The 18,571-nt window shown below is 40.1% G+C and overlaps 1 protein-coding gene across 22 annotated transcripts in view; it reads left to right on the forward strand.

Annotated features, from left to right (window-relative positions):
* The first annotated feature begins 8,933 nt into the window (after positions 1–8,933).
* P4HA1 (prolyl 4-hydroxylase subunit alpha 1) overlaps positions 8,934–18,571 on the forward strand; it is a 94,936-nt gene continuing 85,298 nt past the window's right edge. For 12 of the 22 annotated variants that reach the window (XM_081566206.1, XM_081566195.1, XM_081566235.1 and 9 more), the window contains exon 1: positions 8,934–9,037. The gene's annotated coding sequence lies outside the window, so the exon portion shown is untranslated. Of the gene's footprint in view, positions 9,157–9,290; positions 9,441–9,468; positions 9,643–10,128; positions 10,465–10,898; positions 10,965–11,111; positions 11,183–18,571 lie in introns of those variants that run through there. The other 10 variants (XM_081566217.1, XM_081566114.1, XM_081566174.1 and 7 more) reach the window with 6 other exon arrangements.

Here is an 18,571-nt window from a genome sequence, read left to right on the forward strand (position 1 = left end):
TTTTAGCCCTTATATCAGTTCCTGTTGTGTTGTGGAAATCTGCTTAATATTGACAAACTGGTTATTAATTAGCAGAGTAAGTGTGTAGCCTATGATGGTCCCTATCATTTCAAATCCATTAAGATTCAGAATCAAATTCTTCATTTTCTCTCCAAATTCAGCTCACTTTCCCAACTTCCTTATTTTGTTTGTTGATACCCACTATTTGGCCAGTTTTCCAAACTAAAGACCGTGACACAGTTTTTATGTAATTCACGTCTTGCTTTTTGAGGGCAAAATATGAATAGGTCATATGCCTCTTAATATTAAAATTAGAGGTCTTAATACTCCTATTGTGCTTTTTGAGAGAAGATCTTTCCTATTCTCTGGAGTCTTCTTCCTCAGACTGTTTCCATGATTTCAAGAATGTTTATCTGGTGTAAAGGGTCTGTCCTGATAACTGCATTCACCTCTAGGAGAGAACATTGGGAAATTTACTCTGACCCTTGAGAAATGTCATAATCTTCAGACATTGTTTCAGTTGTGATCATATATGTAGGTGTATCAGTTTCTTATTGCTGCTATGACAAATTACCACAAATCTGATGGCTTAAACAATACAAATTTATTATCCTATGGTTCTGTAGGTTATAACTCTGACAGTGCTCTCACTGGGCTAAAATAAAAAAAAAGTATTGTCAGGGCTGTGTTCCTTGTTGGAAGCTTTAGAGAAGAATCCAATTCTTTTCTACTTTCTAGAGGTAATTCTTTGCTACTTTCCTACATTCCTTGACTCATGGTGCCCACTCTCTCTAGCTTCAAATCAGCAACATATCAAATATCTCACTTTGCCTCCATCCTCACGTCCTTCTCTGATCAGAGCAAGGAAATGTACTCAGCCTTAAAGAATTCATTTAATCAGATTGGGCCCAACTGGATACTCTGGGCTAGTCTCCCCATGTAAGGGTCCTTAATTTACTTACACCTGCAAAGTTCTTTTGCTGTGTAAAGTAACATATTCATAGGTTTTAAGGATTAAGATGTGGACATCTTTGTGAGGCCATTATTCTGCCTGCTACAGTGAGTGTCCCTATTGAGACCACATGATGGAGGTGGTCTGGCTACCCTACTGCAGCCACTCTCCTCAGTGCCACAGTGACAGGATGTTAGTGACTAGAATGGTTTCTAGTTTCAGCTGCATTCTAGAATACTTCATCTCTTGACTTTCATGTTCTTACTCAAGATTAAGGAGGAAGTCCCTATCACTCCTCATTCTAAGGCTCATCCCATCCCCAGTGACATAGAAAACTCATATTTTTTACATTGTGTTTTTACTTTGTTCACGGTAAGTAACATAATGTTACTGCACTGTTTGAATACTTCAGTGCTTTCCCATTGTACTTGTTCCAGTACTAAGCAGGCCCCACTGACTGAGCCTTTGCATACCGATCATACCAGTTTCTCCCTTGCTTATTGCTCTACAATCACACTGAATTTCTTTTCGCTTCTCAAATGCACCAAGCTTTTTCCTGCCACATGATTCTCACACAACCTGTCCTCTCTCTTACGTGAATAATAACGAAAATATCGTTCTTACTCACATACTTTGTCTGGCTAACTCAGATCTGTTTATGTCACTTCTTCAGAGACACTTTCCCTGTGCTATGAATCTAAATCATGTCCTTCCTATTACTGTTTTCCATTATTCTTTTTCATAGCATCTGGTCATTTTCCTTGTCACTTTTGTTTATTCACTTATTTATTTAAGTGTACTGTTAGTTTCCTTAAATGGACCCCAAGTTCTATGATAGCAGAAAACATATTCCCAGCACTTAGCATTATTTGGCTCATATAGGGAAATCTTTATTGGATGAATGAATTCCCACTGCCACAAGTTCAGGTTTTAACTCTATCCAATAAGTTTATAAACTCTTTAAAAGCAGAGACTGCCTTAATTAAAGTTTGATCTTCCACAGTGCAGTAGACAGTGTCTTGGACACAAAGGTAGGCCTTCCACAAATATTTACTCAGTGAATCTTAGATTACTAATCTAGATACCCCTTTCTTCTAATTCACATAGCTTAATATTTCTAAAATATTGCCCCCATCATCTTAACCCCTGCTGAAGAACCTACCCACCATTATCTATTTTATCAAATTTAACTTTATTCAGTCTCCTATCTCTCAAGGTTATTTTATTTATTTATTTTCCAGAGAAGGAAGGACTTGTTACTTGCAGAAAGTGAGGAGAGCACATGCTTTTCAAAGCAGTGTCTCCAAGTATGTAGTATCTTGTCCTCACAATACGTTCAACATTTATTCACTCTATCAAATAATTTCTAATTGTTTCATATGTATGAATACCTTCAATAACAGGGTCTATGTCTTCTGTTATGGCTGCCTTTTTTGTTGGGCACGCAAGTGCTCAGTGTCAAGGGAAGAAACCATCATTCAAAATGTGAAATAAAAACTTGACTTATTACTTTCTATGTGTTGAAAAGCACAATGCTGGTTTGACACATTCCCTCTGCTGATCTTATCTAGGTTTTGTGAAAGGTGGAGTTCAGGGATTGGATGACTTTCAGAGGTTAAAGTGGGTTGACGTCAGCCGTGGAAGCATGATTACTCTGCTGGAGAGACTGTTGACAATTGGCTGAACTTTAGAGATGTGTTCATGAGAGTAAAGCTGTTGCTGTTTGGCTAACTTTAAAAGTGGGAGGCTGTCAATGACTGGCTGATTTTTCAGAAGCTTGTTCACAAGGTTAAGTGGCCATTTATCTATTAACTGAGTTTAAAATCACTTCTGCTCATTAGCTGTTACAATGGCTACGTAATAGGCTTTTCCTAAGAATATAGGACTTTAAATATTTTTAAAGAAATATTTGATTGATGAATTTTTCAGAAGTAAAAGAAGAGATTTAATGGAGGCTTACGTACATGTGTGCTCAGTTGTGTCTCACTCTTTTGACCTAGGTAGCCCGCCAAGCTCCTCAGTCCATGGGATTCTCCAGGCAAGAATACTGGCATGGGTTGCCATGCCCCCCTCCAGGGGATCTTCCCCACCCAGGGATAGAACCTGCATCTCTTATGTCTCTGCATTGCAGCCAGATTCTTTACTGCTGAGAGACTGGGGAAGCCAATGGAGGTTTACCTCCACTCTAACGTTTGACCATTCAGAGAGGATTCATGTCTTTTCTACCCCCCAAAGTATCTGCCTCTTCATTTTAACTAAGCAAGGATGACAATGTGGGTGGTCATATATAGATTTGATATGAAGTGTCCTTTTTGAGCAACCAAATGATATTGATAGGGATAGGTTAGAAGTTTCAGCTTCATAGCTCTGATAATGTCATGTAAATTTTTAGGATTGTTGTCACATTTGGGAAAAACCCAATAAGGTTATCTGTATGACTTAAAAGAGTTCAAGCACATCAGTTTTCTTTAAACTGATGACATTCTAACCAGTTTGTTATGGATATCCTCATTAAATTCTGCCCCCAAAACCCCCACTTACTTTTATTGGTTAAGCATTGATAAGCACTAAATCTTTAATTAAAAGTTTATGCATCCAATAATTGGAAGAATTTCTCACAGTTTAGCTTTAGATTCCCAAAGCTTCAACCTAGTATCTCCTCCACTATCCATATATTTTTGATGCTGAAACATAGGACACGTTTAATAGCTGTTATGGTGTCTGACCCTGTACCTTTGTTTTACAGTGCTGGGTGGGTCAGAACAATGGGTGGTAGGAGTATTCTTGGATGCCACTCCTACACTGGGACAGCTGAAAATAGCTTAACTATACATGGGAGTGACTGTGAATTACAGAAATGAATCCCACTAAACTCAAACCAAATGTACTCTAACTGAAGTTCCCTTCAGTTAAATTATAAAAATGCCTTCTAGCCACTCCAATACTAGACAAGGAGAAGTGTGATGGAGGGAAATCAGTGAGAAAAGAATTAGCAGTCTACAGATTGCAGTTAAAATGTTTACTTTCACAAATTTTACAAAAGCATTAGACTGTGTGAGCATATTGCTAAGTCCCTTCCAGGGTCTTGGAAAGGGCTACTGGCAAATGAAGTCCCCCTAAAGCTGAGACTTTCTTAGCTTCACTAAATCTGCCTCAAGGTCTGGAGCCATTTTATTTACAGGGTAAATTGCAGTTTTCAGGGTTTTCTGCTCTATATAAGGGCAGTGGATACCACTGATTATAGCTTTGCTTGAGACCAAGATTTAAGGAAAAGAGCTTTGCCTTGGTCTTTGAGTCAAAGGGCTCCCTGCTTTTTGTTTAGACTAGTGGTTCTCAAACTCTTTGATCTCATAACCACTTCATGCTCCTAAAAAGTACTGAGAACTCCAAAATGCTTTTATGTGGATATCTATCAAAATTGACTGTTCAGTTCAGTTCAGTTCAGTCACTTAGTCGTGTCCGACTCTTGCGACTCCATGAATCGCAGCACGCCAGGCCGCCCTGTCCATCGCCAACTCCTAGAGTTTACCCAAACTCATGTCCATCAAGCCGGTGATGCCATCCAGCCATCTCATCCTCTGTCCTCCCCTTCACCTCCTGCCCCCAATCCTTCCCAGCATCAGGCTCTTTTCCAATGAGTCAACACTTTGCATGAGGTGGCCAAAGTATTGGAGTTTCAGCTTCAACATCAGTCCTTCCAGTGAACATCCAGGGCTGATCTCCTTTAGGATGGACTGGTTGGATCTTCTTGCAGTCCAAGGGACTCTCAAGAGTCTTCTCCAACACCACAGTTCAAAAGCATCCATTCTTCGGTGCTGAGCTTTCTTCACAGTCCAACTCTCACATCCATACATGACTACTGGAAAAACCATAGCCTTGACAAGACAGACCTTTGTTGGCAAAGTAATGTCTCTGTTTTTTAATATGCTATCTAGGTTGGTCATAACTTTCCTTCCAAGGAGTAACCATCTTTTAATTTCATGGCTGCAATCACCATCAGCAGTGATTTTGGAGCCCAAAAAAACAAAGTCTGCCACTGTTTCCACTGTTTCCCCATCTATTTCCCATGAAGTGATGGGACCAGATGCCATGATCTTAGTTTTCTGAATGTTGATCTTTAAGCCAACTTTTTCACTCTCCTCTCTCACTTTCATCAAGAGGCTTTTTAGTTCTTCTTCACTTTCTGCCATAAGGGTGGTGTCATCTGCATATCTGAGGTTATTGATATTTCTCCCAGCGATCTTGATTCCAGCTTGTGTTTCTTCCAGCCCAATGCTTCTCATGATGTGCTCTGCATATAAGTTAAATAAGCAGGGTGACAATATACAGCCATTACATACTCCTTTCCCGATTTGGAACCAGTCTGTTGTTCCATGTCCAGTTCTAACTGTTGCTTCCTAACCTGCATTCAGGTTTCTCAAGAGGCAGGTCAGGTGGTCTGGTATTCCCATCTCTTTCAGAATTTTCCACAGTTTATTGTGATCCACACAGTCAAAGGCTTTGGCATAGTCAATAAAGCAGAAATAGATGTTCTTTTGGAACTCTCTTGCTTTTTTGATGATCCAGCAGATGTTGGCAATTTGATCTCTGGTTCCTCTGCCTTTTCTAAATCCAGCTTGAACATCTGGAAGTTCATGGTTCATGTATTGCTGAAGCCTGGCTTGGAGAATTTTGAGCATTACTTTACCAGCGTGTGAGATGAGTGCAATTGTGCAGTAGTTTGAGCATTCTTTGGCATTGCCTTTGTTTGGGATTGGAATGAAAACTGACCTTTTCCAGTCCCTTGGCCACTGCTGAGTTTTCCAGATTTGCTGACATATGGAGTGCAGTACTTTCACAGCATCACCTTTGAGGATTTGAAATAGCTCAACTGGAATTCCATCACCTCCACTAGTTTTGTTCGTAGTGATGCTTTCTAAGGCCCACTTGACTTCACATTCCAGGATGTCTGGCTCTAGGTGAGTGATCACACCATTGTGATTATCTGGGTCGTGAAGATCTTTTTTGTACAGTTCTTCTGTGTATTCTTGCCACCTCTTCTTAATATCTTCTGCTTCTGTTAGGTCCATACCATTCTGTCCTTTGTCGAGCCCATCTTTGCATGAAATGTTCCCTTGGTATCTCTAATTTTCTTGAAGAGATCTCTAGTCTTTCCCATTCTGTTGTTTTCCTCTATTTCTTTGCACTGATCACTGAGGAAGGCTTTCTTATCTCTCCTTGCTATTCTTTGGAACTCTGCATTCATATGGAAATATCTTTCCTTTTCTCTTCTTTTCACAGCTATTTGTAAGGCCTCCTCAGACAGACATTTTGCTTTTTTTGCATTTCTTTTCCATGAGGATGGTCTTGATCCCTGTCTCCTGTACAATGTCGTGAACCTTCGTCCATAGTTCATCAGGCACTCTGTCCATCAGATCTAGTCCCTTAAATCTATTTTTCACTTCCACTGTATAATCATAAGGGATTTGATTTAGGTCATACCTGAATGGTCTCCTGGTTTTCCCTACTTTCTTCAATTTAAGTCTGAATTTGGCAATAAGGAGTTCATTATCTGAGCTACAGTCAGCTCCCGGTCTTGTTTTTGCTGACTGTATAGAGTTTCTACATCTTTGGCTGCAAAGAATATAATCAATCTGATTTCGGTGTTGACCATCTGGTGATGTCCACGTGTAGAGTCTTCTCTTGTGTTGTTGGAAGAGGCTGTTTGCTACGACCAGTGCGTCCTCTTGGCAAAACTCTATTAGCTTTTGGCCCTCCAAGGCCAAGTTTGCCCGTTACTCCAGGTGTTTCTTGACTTCCTACTTTTGCATTCCAGTCCCCTATAATGAAAAGGACATCTTTTTTGGGTGTTAATTCTAAAAGGTCTTGTAGATCTTCATAGAACTGTTCAACTTCAGCTCTTCAGTGTTACTGGTTGGGGCATAGGCTTGGATTACCGTAATATTGAATGGTTTGCCTTTGAAGTGAACAGAGATCATTCTTTCGTTTTTGAGATTGCATCCAAGTACTGCATTTCGGACTCTTTTGTTGACCATAATGGCTACTCCATTTCTTCTAAGGGATTCTTGCCCACAGTAGTGGATATAATGGTCATTGACTGTATCAGCAGTTAAAACAAACATGCAAAATATTTGTTTATTAATTCATTTAAAAACAACAATAATAAAGTGGTTACATGTTAATGGGAGATGTGGGTTGGATCCTTGGGTTGGGAAGATCCCCTGGAGAAGGGAAAGGCTATCCACTCTTGTATTCTTGTCTGGAGTATTCCATGGACCGTATAGTCCATGCGGTTGCAAAGAGCTGGACATGACTGAGTGACTTTCACTTCCACTACATGTTAACAGGGTTTCTAGGTGGCGCTAGTGGTAAAGAACCCACCTGCCAGTGCAGGAGACAGGGGTTCGATCCCTGGGTCAGTAATATCTCCTGGAGTAGGGCATGGCATCCCACTCCAGTATTCTTGCCTGGAGAATCCCATGGACAGAGAAGCCTGGCAGGCTACAGTCCATACAGGGTCAGAGTCAGACATGACTCAAGCAACTTAGCACGTACATGTTAAAATACTTTTAAACAAAAAATAACTGTTTTCCAGAGCAAAAAGAATTTAGTGCGAGGAGTGGCATTATTTTACATTTCTGCAGATCTCTTTAAATATCTGACCTAATAGAAGATTCTCATTCTTCTGTGTGTACTCTGTTGCAATATCCCAGGACATGTAGTCTCTGGAAAACCCCATTGTACTTTCATTAGCATGAAAAAGGCAAATAAACTTTTAGTATGAAGTAATTTTTTCCTGTGAATTCCCTGACCACACTCTGAGAACCACTGATTAGTGGTTCACTATATTTTTCACTGTATTTCCTTTGGGTTGCCTAATGTTCCCTAAGTACCCTCTCTATGACTATTTCTGTATCTGTATAATCAACCCCACCTAGATAAGAGTTAAATTTTAATTATTGCTGTACCTTTTATCATTCATGGAAAACTTTAGAAACAATTTTTAATGACTAACAAGTCTTAGAGAAGTCTTTTTTCCTTTTACTGACAAGGGAAAAAATATTTCCTTCATTGTCCGCTTCCAGATAGTTAAGGCTTCTTTTAGGAATATAATGGCTAAGGGAAATGTTAAACGAAGACCAGACACAAGACTGGGTTCCTTATATGCTACAAAACCATCTAATAATTACCAAGTCCTTTCTGTGTGCTAAGCATGTTCTAAGTGCTTTACATACATCATCTCATTTAATCCTCACAACAACAACGTAGGTACTGTGAGGTACCTATTTGTCCTCATTTTGCAGGAAACTGAGATACAGAGAGATCAATGCCCATAGTTTTACGGAACTGAGCCAGAAATTGAACCCAGAAAATCTCCGGAGCGCGCAGTCCGTTATCTACTGATTAAGTATAAAGATGTGCGATGGAACAAGATACACATAAAATGAGTGTAGGTGACAGAGGGAGGTAGGTAAAGCAAAAAGCCTCAGGGCCAAGACAGCAAGACAAAATATACTGTGTTATTTTCCACCCGATACTTATTCTTTTCTGCTTTATTTTCTACGCTTCCATGTTCCTCTTCTCACATTTAAGATATTTCCTCGCTGGTGGTTTCGTTGCTCAGGCCTGATTGAGGGGCTGATCCCAAAATTCAGGCTCTAAACAACCTGTTGAAAGAAGCAGCGCAAATCCCAGGTAACCATGGAGACGGTGGCGTGGTGAGAGCCCCGCGCAGGCGCGTTATATCCCAGGCCCGCCCGCCCGTCCCTCCTCTTGGCCTCAGACTCCACGGGCTGGTGAGGAGTCCGGGGCGTGGGCCGTGGGCTACGGGTAGGGGCGGAGAGGGCCCGGGCTGGGCGCCTGCGCAGACGCCGGGCCGCTGGTGTGATCGAGCTCACGTAGCGAGAGTTGCAGTCGCCTCCTCCTCGGCGCAGCCGTCGCAGTCTGGAGGTTATAAAAGGGCTAACTGGCTCCCTCTGCTGCCCAGTCGCGCCGCCAGCGGGCTGAGGGAAAGGAGTAGGTAGCCGGCCGGGTGCAGGCGACCGGGGACTGAAGAACGCGCAGCTCTCGCGTGCCACTTCCCAGGTGAGACGTTCCCCCGACCTTGGGGACTGAGGCTGCAGTCCTTGGGCAGCCGTGGCCCTTCTTGGATGGCTCTACTGGTCTGGTCCCTGCCCCCTCTCGTGGTATGGCTCGGAGGCGGGGTGAGGGGGCTCCCCAGTTTACTACTGTTGCCTCAGTACCTTCTCCTTTGGAGACTCGCCCTGAGCCCGTTTCCCCTGGGAGCCCCGCAGGCCCTTTAGCAGTCCTCCGTGCTCCCCTTTCCACTGCCTCGCAGGTTGGCGCCCCCGACCGTTGGGGCTGCGGCAGCCTCAGTCTCCGCCCCGAGGACCAGCACTTTCTTGAATATTCCTTACTGGGGAGGAATCACCCTGTTGAGTTTTCCAAGCGCCTCGCCTACGTGGGTCCCTTGCGTCAAAGCTGAGGGGTATGCAAGGGTTTACGGTCTCCACAGCAGCAGATGGTTAGCGTGTGGCAATAGAGAGCGGTTTTTAAAGCTTAGACCTGACGCTGAAGCGCTCGGGCAGTTTTATTCTGCCGGAGTCTTGGGGTCTGGGAAGCGGACCTGCCCGGGAAAGTTCAGGTTTAACTCATCTGTTGCGCGCCGCTGGCTGATTGAGCAGCTGGAGGTAGTAGCCCCGGGCGGCGAGTTTCGGGCAGCTAGGTTGAGGAAGTCGGCTGTCAGATCCTCCTGTGAACTGGGAAGCTAGTCTTCTTCCTTCCTTCTTCTGCCACAAAAATTTTTTAAAGGCACATGAGCTTCTCCCCTCCCCCCCTCTTTCTCTCAGCCGAGTTTGCAGCTTTTAAAAGTCCACATCAGTAAATCAAATTCTGTGGCTGTGTGAGAAGTTTGAGTTGGGGTACATGGATGGCCCGCAGCTGCATGTTTTTAACGGGGCGGGGGGAATGATTTCATAAGACCATTTCCCCTAAATAATGGAATGTATTAAATGCAGTCAGGTCGTAGACACTAACAACTTAGGCGTTCTGGATAGAATGGACAGGACTTGGAATTTTGCACTGTTTGCTTTAAGAAAGGGATGAAGCAGAAGCTGGATCTTCTTTTAGGAAATTGATCTAAAAGGCCAAAGAGGCTTGCCAGTTTCAACTTAACTGTTTCTAGTTTCTCTTGAGAGCTGTGACTCTTGGACTTTCCCTTGGAATGCACTCTGAAGGAATGGAATAGCCACTACTGAGTGGGGGAAGGGAAAAGACGTGGCAGGAGTGTTCTTTCATCAACTTTTGCCTCTTCTTTTTTTTTTTTAATAGGTTCTGGAAAGAAACGTATTTCCCCTTTTAGATTTAGATGTAGCTTATGAATGAGGCTAGTCTTTTCCTAAAAATAATCTGATGAAATATTCAAGTCTTCATAGCGGGAATACTGGAATTTAATTTATGAAACACTTAAAAGGGATTTTTCTGATCAAATATCTATGGAAAAAATGGATATGGTAAGCAAGAAATATTTAAGAAGCTGAAAGTGAACAACTTTGAATAAGGATTGTTCCCTTGATTTAAAAATTTAAGTAGACATTCAGTGATTTTTTTTTAAACTTTGACTTTTAGCCTGTGAATGTAATTCCTAATCTTAACGATGAACTTCATATTTTACCTTCCCCCTCCCCTTGGGAAGCGTAAGTTTTATTACTTACCTTAAAACGTTTTTATTTATTTATTTTTGGCTGTGCTGGCTCTCCCTTTCTGCCCATGGGCTTTCTTTAGTTGTGGTGAGCAGGGACTACTTTCTAGTTGCCGCTGCACAGGCTTTTTATAGCGGTGGCTTCTCTTGTAGAGCACAGGGCTCTGCAGGGGTTTGAGTAGTTTGGGACGGGGGCTCAGTAGTTGTGGCACATGGGCTTAGTTACTCCTCCGCATGTGATTGCAGACCAGGGATCAAACCCGCGTCCCCTGCATTGGTAATCGGATTCTTAACTACTGGACCACCAGGGAAGTCCTGTTACTTAGCTTTGAAAGTCCTGTCAGTTTTGGTGTTAGTACATTATGCCTTAAGTCCTGTCAGTATTTTAGATGGCTGATGGCAAATGATTCTTATAGATTTAACATAGTTACTAAGAAAAGGACTACTTTGTGTCTTTAGGTGAAGAATGCTATTTCCTTTGATATCTTACAATGAGCTTTATTTTGAAGTACTGAAAATCAAGGATTTTGGTAAGCGGATAATTGTATTTGCCATTTTGGTAATTAAAATAGTGAAAAAAATAAAAATGTACTTTTAATTATTGCAGAAAAAATTAGTGTAAAAGACTAATGAAAAAAGAAAGCTGTGTATTACCAGAGTAGTGCAGGTTGTTGCAGGTGAATCTTGGCTTTTTGGTAAGGAGATGTTAACCTTTTCTATTACCTCAGAGTGGGTTGTATACTGACAAGCAGTATCTTTCATAGGGCAGATAGGTTTGAGCCCCTGCTTTTATTCCATGGATGCAGCCTAAAGCTTGTGAGCCTTCACTTCTGTGGATGGAATGCTAAATTTTTTTTTAGGAGTTATCAACTGGGAGAACTATAATTACATCACTTAGATTTGAAAAGTGTCCCTGTGGGATTCATAGTAGTAGTTCTCAACCTATTTTGTGGTCGTGAAGTCCATTGGAAATCTGATAGAAGGGGTGGACTCTGGATCTGAAAATGCAAGTACACATACCAGTGTGGAATTTTAATTACCATTTACAGAAATTCTCTCCCTCCGTAAGTGCATCTGTAAATTCTAAAAATCCTAACCCTGTTAAGAACTGAAAAGTAAAAAGAGATACGGAATAGAGGCATCTAGGTATCTTGAGGCAGGATTTCTTGAATATTTTTGAAAATAGATCTAGGCTTGTATGTCTGACTGGCCTTGACTGTATAGATGACCCTAATAAACTTTGGCTAAAAGAGTTTTTAGGGCTTCCTGGATGGCTCAACGGTAAAGAATCCAACTGCAGTGCAGGAGACGGGTTCATTTCCTGGGTTGGGAATGATACCCTGGAGGAGGAAATGGCAACCTGTTCCAGTATTCTTGCCTGAGAAATTCCCTGGACAGAGGAGCCTGGTGGGCTACAGTCCAAAGGGTCACAAAAAGTCTGACATGACTGAACAACTGTGCAGAGAAGAGTTTTTAACAAAGTGAATAAGTTGGTTGGAGAATTGTTGAATTGCTTCATTGCCTAGGCAATTATACATCATGTTGGCCTCCTCTCATCCCCTTACATATTGTAACATATCTTTGGTTCTGCTCTAAAAGTGGAAAATGCTTGAAGGTAAAGAAAAATAAATTGCATAGACCCTTGGCATTACACTTTATTGCTCTTCTTACAGTGAGATTTTGAATCTTTTTAAAACTATTTATTTATTTGGCTGCACCAGGTCTTCACTGTGCCATGCAGACTCTTAGTTGTGGTGTGTGGGATCTAGTTCCCTGACCACGGATGGAACCCCGTGGGGCTCCTGCATTGGGAGCTTGGAGTCTTAGCCACTGGACCACCAGGGAAGTCCTAAGATCTTGAATCTTACAGTTACATTATAAGGTGTGAGTGTGTGTGTGTATAGTAAATGAACATATGAGACAAGCCAAATAAAGTGGGTATGTGGTTTTGTGAGAGCTTCATTAGTTAAAGCTTCTTTTATGTTTCTACTCAATGAAATTTACTTGTATAAATTAAAGCTAGTCTCTCATTAGTTTTTTCTAGCCAAATAATTGTGCCTCAGTAAAAACTAAGGAAACTCAAAGGATTTCATTACATTTACTTCAACGGTTTTGAACTTGATACAATGAAAAACATTCCTTTTCCTGATGTTATTTGGATGATCAGTGTGACTATTAGTGCATTTGGTTGTGCACTGACAAAAGCAATACAGTATAGAGATTCATGGTCCTTACATAGTCATCATCAGTGAATGAGTACTCTCCTGGACTTCTTAAACTTCCTGCTTAGTGTTTTATATAAATGTGTCCATGTTTTGGTTTGCATATTTTTCATTTAAATAGTGATATTATATCAAGTTAATATACTCAGTCTTTTTCTCTTGTTGAGCACTTGAGCTATTTCTTCATTGTAAATATTGTGAAGAGAAGCCTGAAATTTAGTGGTTTATTTTATTTATCTACCTGTTTAGCAAAACCTTAACTAGTTTTCTTTCTACCTGTACTTTTTTTTATTTTGGAAAAGAAACACATAACAGTAAAAATTCTTATACCAGTAATTTTTTCTTCCCACTAAGAGAATTTTCTAGGGGATTGAATTGGGCTTTTTTAATCAGATTAAAGATTTTTAATCAATCTGATAACAACTAAAGGACTTTCAGTTCAGTCAGTTGTGTCGGACTGTTTGAGACCCCTCATATAGTATATACTTCTTGTGGTGGGGGGGAGGATATCTGGCTTCTTAAACTCAGTATTAGTGCTTTGAAATTCATCCATATTGTTATGTGTTTATGTCTTTTTATTGTTGGGTAATATTATATTGTATGGATATACTGCAAAACTTTGTTTTTGTCCATGTTCTAATTGATGGCCATTTGGGTGGTTTTCAGCTTTTAACTATTAAAAATAAAGCTACTATGAGCATTCACATATAAGTCTTTGGAGGAATATATACTTTCTTTTCTCTTGCATAAATGTCTAAGTGGAATTGCTGCATATGTGATAGGGAAATATTTTTTCCCATACTGTGGCTTGTTTTAATTCTTATAACAGTGTGTTTCAAAGGGCAGCAACCGGCTCTAATCATGGAGAGAATGTCTGTTCAGAAAATCTGAAAGATTTTTTTTAAAAAAACTATAATAAGTGAATTCTGCAAGGTTGAAGGATAGAAGGTCAATATATAACAGTCAGTTGTATTTCTATATAATAGCAAAGGACAATTGGAAATAAAAATTTTAAAGTACCATCTCAATAGCACCAAAACTTATAAAATATTTAGTATTAGTTTTACAAGACATGTACAAGATTTGTATAATGAAAATTACAAAACACTAATGGAAGAAGCCAAAAAAGACCTACATAAGTGGAGACAGATACCATATTCATGTATTGGAAGAGTTAATATTGTTAAGATAACTGTTTGTCCTGAGCTCATCTATAGAGTCAGTGCAATTCCAGCCAGATCTCAGGAGGAGAGGATTTCTTACAGAAAAGTAACAAGCTGATTCTAAAGTTGATATGGGAAAACAAAGGAACTAGAAAAAGGGAAAACAATTTTGAAAAAGACAAAAAAGTTGAAAGACTCGTGATTTCAACTTATTATATTACTGCAATACTCAGGAGTAAAGATAGAGAAAAGACAAACTTACAGATCAATGGAATGAAATAGAGAATTCAAACATGCAAAATGATCAGTTTGTTTTGACAAGGGTATTAAGGCAATTCAGTAGAGAAAGGATAATCTGAAACAGTTGGATGTTCATATATAAAAAACTCCATCTTATTTGGGCGTCTAATATCCTCTGTTGGACACTGGGCAGCCCCTTGCTCAGGAATTCATATAAATGTTGGAACAGATGACAGAAAGGCGCCAATGGATATGAAATAGGAAATAAGGTTTACTCACCAAGTCAACTTAAAAAGGATTCCTTAAGGAGCAGTCTTAGGTTTAGTCCAGAATGAAGCAAAAGTGAAGTAGGGTGGTTGAGTTTAATTTTCATTGTGACTAGGAGTGTGATAGTTCCCATGTATGGGATTTACATGGTTTTAGCTTCCCATTGATAGCGGAGAGAATGGCCAGGCTTTCATACTCACTTATCCAGATGTGGGGCAAAGGGAGAGGGAAGTGGGCTTTAAGGCAGTTAGCCTTCAAACATCAAAATAGAAAATTTTTCTTTATTATACCTCAGCGCAAAAATTCCCCATAGTCTATGCAAAAACTGGTTCAAAATGGTTCATACATCTTAAAATAAGACCTAAAGCTACAAAATAACTTGAAGAGAATATAAGACAATCTTTTGGACCTTAGATTGAGCGAAGTTTTCTTTTTTTTAACTACCAAAAAATTAGACACCAAAAGCATGATCTATAAATGAATAAATCAGTACTACGTTCAACTTCATCAAAATTAAGAACTTATGCTGTTTGAAAGAGTGTTATGAGAGTGAAAAGACAAGTCACAGACTGGGAGTTAATATTCTCCTATCACATATCTAACAAAAAAATTGTATCCAGAATATCTACAGAACTCACAAAATTCAATAGTAAGTGAACAACCTAATTAAAAATTTAACAAAGGATTTAAGTAGAAACTTTACCAAAAAAGGAATATGGACAGCAAGTAAATATACCAAAAGATATTAAACATCATTGATAATTGAAGAATTGTAAGTTAAAACCACAATGAGAAACCAGTAGTGAGAAAATTAAGACATTAAGAAAAATGAAGAAAGAAAGGAAAAATAAAAAAAAAACAATACCAAATGCTGATGAGACCATGGAGCAGTTGGAGCTTTCACTTGTTGACATGGGCGATGAAAACAGTACAGCGACTTTAAGATTTGGCAGTTTTTTATGAAGGTAAACATATATATGGTTGGGCTTCTCTGGTGGCTTAACTGGTAAAGAATCTGCCTGCAATGTGGGAGACTGGGTTCGATCTCTGGGTTAGGAAGATCCCCTGGAGAAGGGAATGGCAGCCCACTCCAGTATTCTTGCCTGCAAAATCCCATGGACAGAGGAGCTTGTCAGGCTACAGTCCATGGGATCGCAAAAGAGTTGGCCATGACTTACCGACTAAACCACTAAACCACCACCACTATATATGCTTACCGTAGAACCAAGCATTCCTACTCCCAGATTTACCTAGTGAAATGAGAGTTTATGTCAATTTTTAAAAATAATTTTATTCATGGATTTTATTTTTGGCTGTGCTGGGTCTTTGCTTTGGGCAGGCTTACTCTGGTTGCTGTGAACAGGGGCTACCCTCTAGTTGCCGTGTGTGGTTTTCTTATTGCCGTGGCTTTTCTTGTTGCTTAGTTGCTCTGCAGCAGGTGTGATCTCGGACTAGGGATCAGACCTCTGCCCCCAACTTTGGCAGACGGATTCTTAACCACTGTACCACCAAGGAAGTTCCTGATTTCTTTTTTTTTTTTAAACAGCTTTATTGAGATACAATTCACATGCCATATAATTTACCTCTTAAAGTGTACAATTCAGTGGATTTTAATACATCTACAGAGTTGTGTAACCATTATGACAATCAGTTTTGGTCCTTTCTTGAATAAATCACTCCAAAAGGAAACCCCAGATCTATTAGCAGTCACTCTCCTCTCCCTCCCCCATTTCTAGGCAATCACTAATATGCTTTTTATGTCTGTAGATTTTTTTCATGTAACATATGTTTTCGAGGTTTATTTCTGTTGTAGCATGTATCAGTACTTCATTTCCTTTTATGGGCAAATAAGATTCCATTGTATGGTTATATCAAATTTTGTTTATTCAGTCATCATTTGGACATTTGGGTTGTCTCCACCTTTTTGCAATTATTAACAATGCTGCTATGAACATTTCTGTACAAATATTTCTGTGGATATGTGCTTTCATTTGGTTTGGGTATAGACTTAGTAGTGAAATTGTTGGGTCATACGGTAACTCCATGTTTAACTTTTTTAGGAACTGAAAAATTGTTTTCCAAAGTAGCTACACATTTTACATTCCTATCAGCAATGTATGAGCATTCCAGTTTCTTCACATCCTTGTCAATTCTTACTCTCTCTATTACTATAGCTATCCTAGCTATCTCAAAAACGACAGAATGATCTCTGTTCGTTTCCAAGGCAAACCGTTCAATATCACGGTAATCCAAGTCTATGCCCCGACCAGTAACGCCGAAGAAGCTGAAGTTGAACGGTTCTATGAAGACCTACAAGACCTAGAACTAACACCCAAAAAAGATGTCCTTTTCATTATAGGGGACTGGAATGCAAAAGTAGGAAGTCAAGAAACACCTGGCGTAACAGGCAAATTTGGCCTTGGAGTACAGAATGAAGCAGGGCAAAGGCTAATAGAGTTTTGCCATGAGAACGCACTGGTAATAGCAAACACCCTATTCCAACAACACAAGAGAAGACTCTACACGTGGACATCACCAGATAGTCAACACCGAAATCAATTATATTCTTTGCAGCCAAAGATGGAGAAGCTCTATACAGTCAGCAAAAACAAGACCGGGAGCTGACTGTAGCTCAGATAATGAACTCCTTATTGCCAAATTCAGACTTAAATTGAAGAAAGTAGGGAAAACCAGGAGACCATTCAGGTATGACCTAAATCAAATCCCTTATGATTATACAGTGGAAATGAGAAATAGATTCAAGGGATTAGATCTGATAGACAAGAGTTCCTGAAGAACTATGGACGAAAGTTCATGACATTGTATAGGAGACAGGGATCAAGACCATCCCCAAGAAAAAGAAATGCAAAAAAGCAAAATGGCTGTCTGAGGAGGCCTTACAAATAGCTGTGAGAAGAAGAGCGAAAAGCAAAGGAGAAAAGGAAAGATATACCCGTTTGAATGCAGAGTTCTAAAGAATAGCAAGGAGAGATAAGAAAGCCTTCCTCAGTGATCAGTGCAAAGAAATAGAGGAAAACAACAGAATGGGAAAGACTAGAGATCTCTTAAAGAAAATCAGAGATACCAAGGGAACATTTCATGCAAAGATGGGCTCGATAAAGGACAGAAATGGTATGGACCTAACGGAAGCAGAAGATATTAAGAAGAGGTGGTAAGAATACAGAGAAGAACTGTACAAAAAAGATCTTCATGGCCCAGATAATCACAATGGTGTGATCACTCACCTAGAGCCAGACATCCTGGAATGCAAAGTCAAGTGGACCTTAGGTAGCATCACTACAAACAAAGCTAGTGGAGGTGATGAAATTCCAGTTGGGCTATTTCCAATCCTAAAAGATGATGCTGTGAAAGTGCTGCCCTCAATATGCCATCAAATTTGGAAAACTAAGCAGTGGCCACAGGACTGGAAATGGTCAGTTTTCATTCTAATCCCAAAGAAAGACAATGCCAAAGAATGCCCAAACTACTGCACAATTGCACTCATCTCACACGCTAGTAAAGTGATGCTCAAAATTCTCCAAGCCAGGCTTCAACAGTATGTGAACCATGAACTTCCAGATATTCAAGCTGGATTTAGAAAAGGCAGAGGAACCAGGAATCAAATTGCCAATATCGTTTGGATCATCAAAAAAGCAAGAGAGTTACAGAAAAACATATACTGCTTTATTGACTATGCCAAAGCCTTTGACTGTGTGTGGAAAATTCTGAAAGAGATGGAAATACCAGGCCACCTGACCTGCCTCCTGAGAAATCTGTATGCAGATCAGGAAGCAACAGTTAGAACTGGACATGGAACAACAGATTGGTTCAAAAGCGGGAAAGGAGTATGTAATGGCTGTATATTGTCACCCTGCTTATTTAACTTATATGCAGAGCACATCATGAGAAACACTGGGCTGGATGAAGCACAGCTGGAATCAAGATTGCTGGGAGAAATATCTATAACCTCAGATATGCAGATGACACCGCCCTTGTGGCAGAAAGTGAAGAAGAAGTAAAGAGCCTC

The sequence above is a fragment of the Giraffa tippelskirchi genome, chromosome 2 (genome assembly GCF_054371585.1).
Source record: "Giraffa tippelskirchi isolate mGirTip1 chromosome 2, T2T-mGirTip1v1.2.pri, whole genome shotgun sequence".
Taxonomy (NCBI): domain Eukaryota; kingdom Metazoa; phylum Chordata; class Mammalia; order Artiodactyla; family Giraffidae; genus Giraffa; species Giraffa tippelskirchi.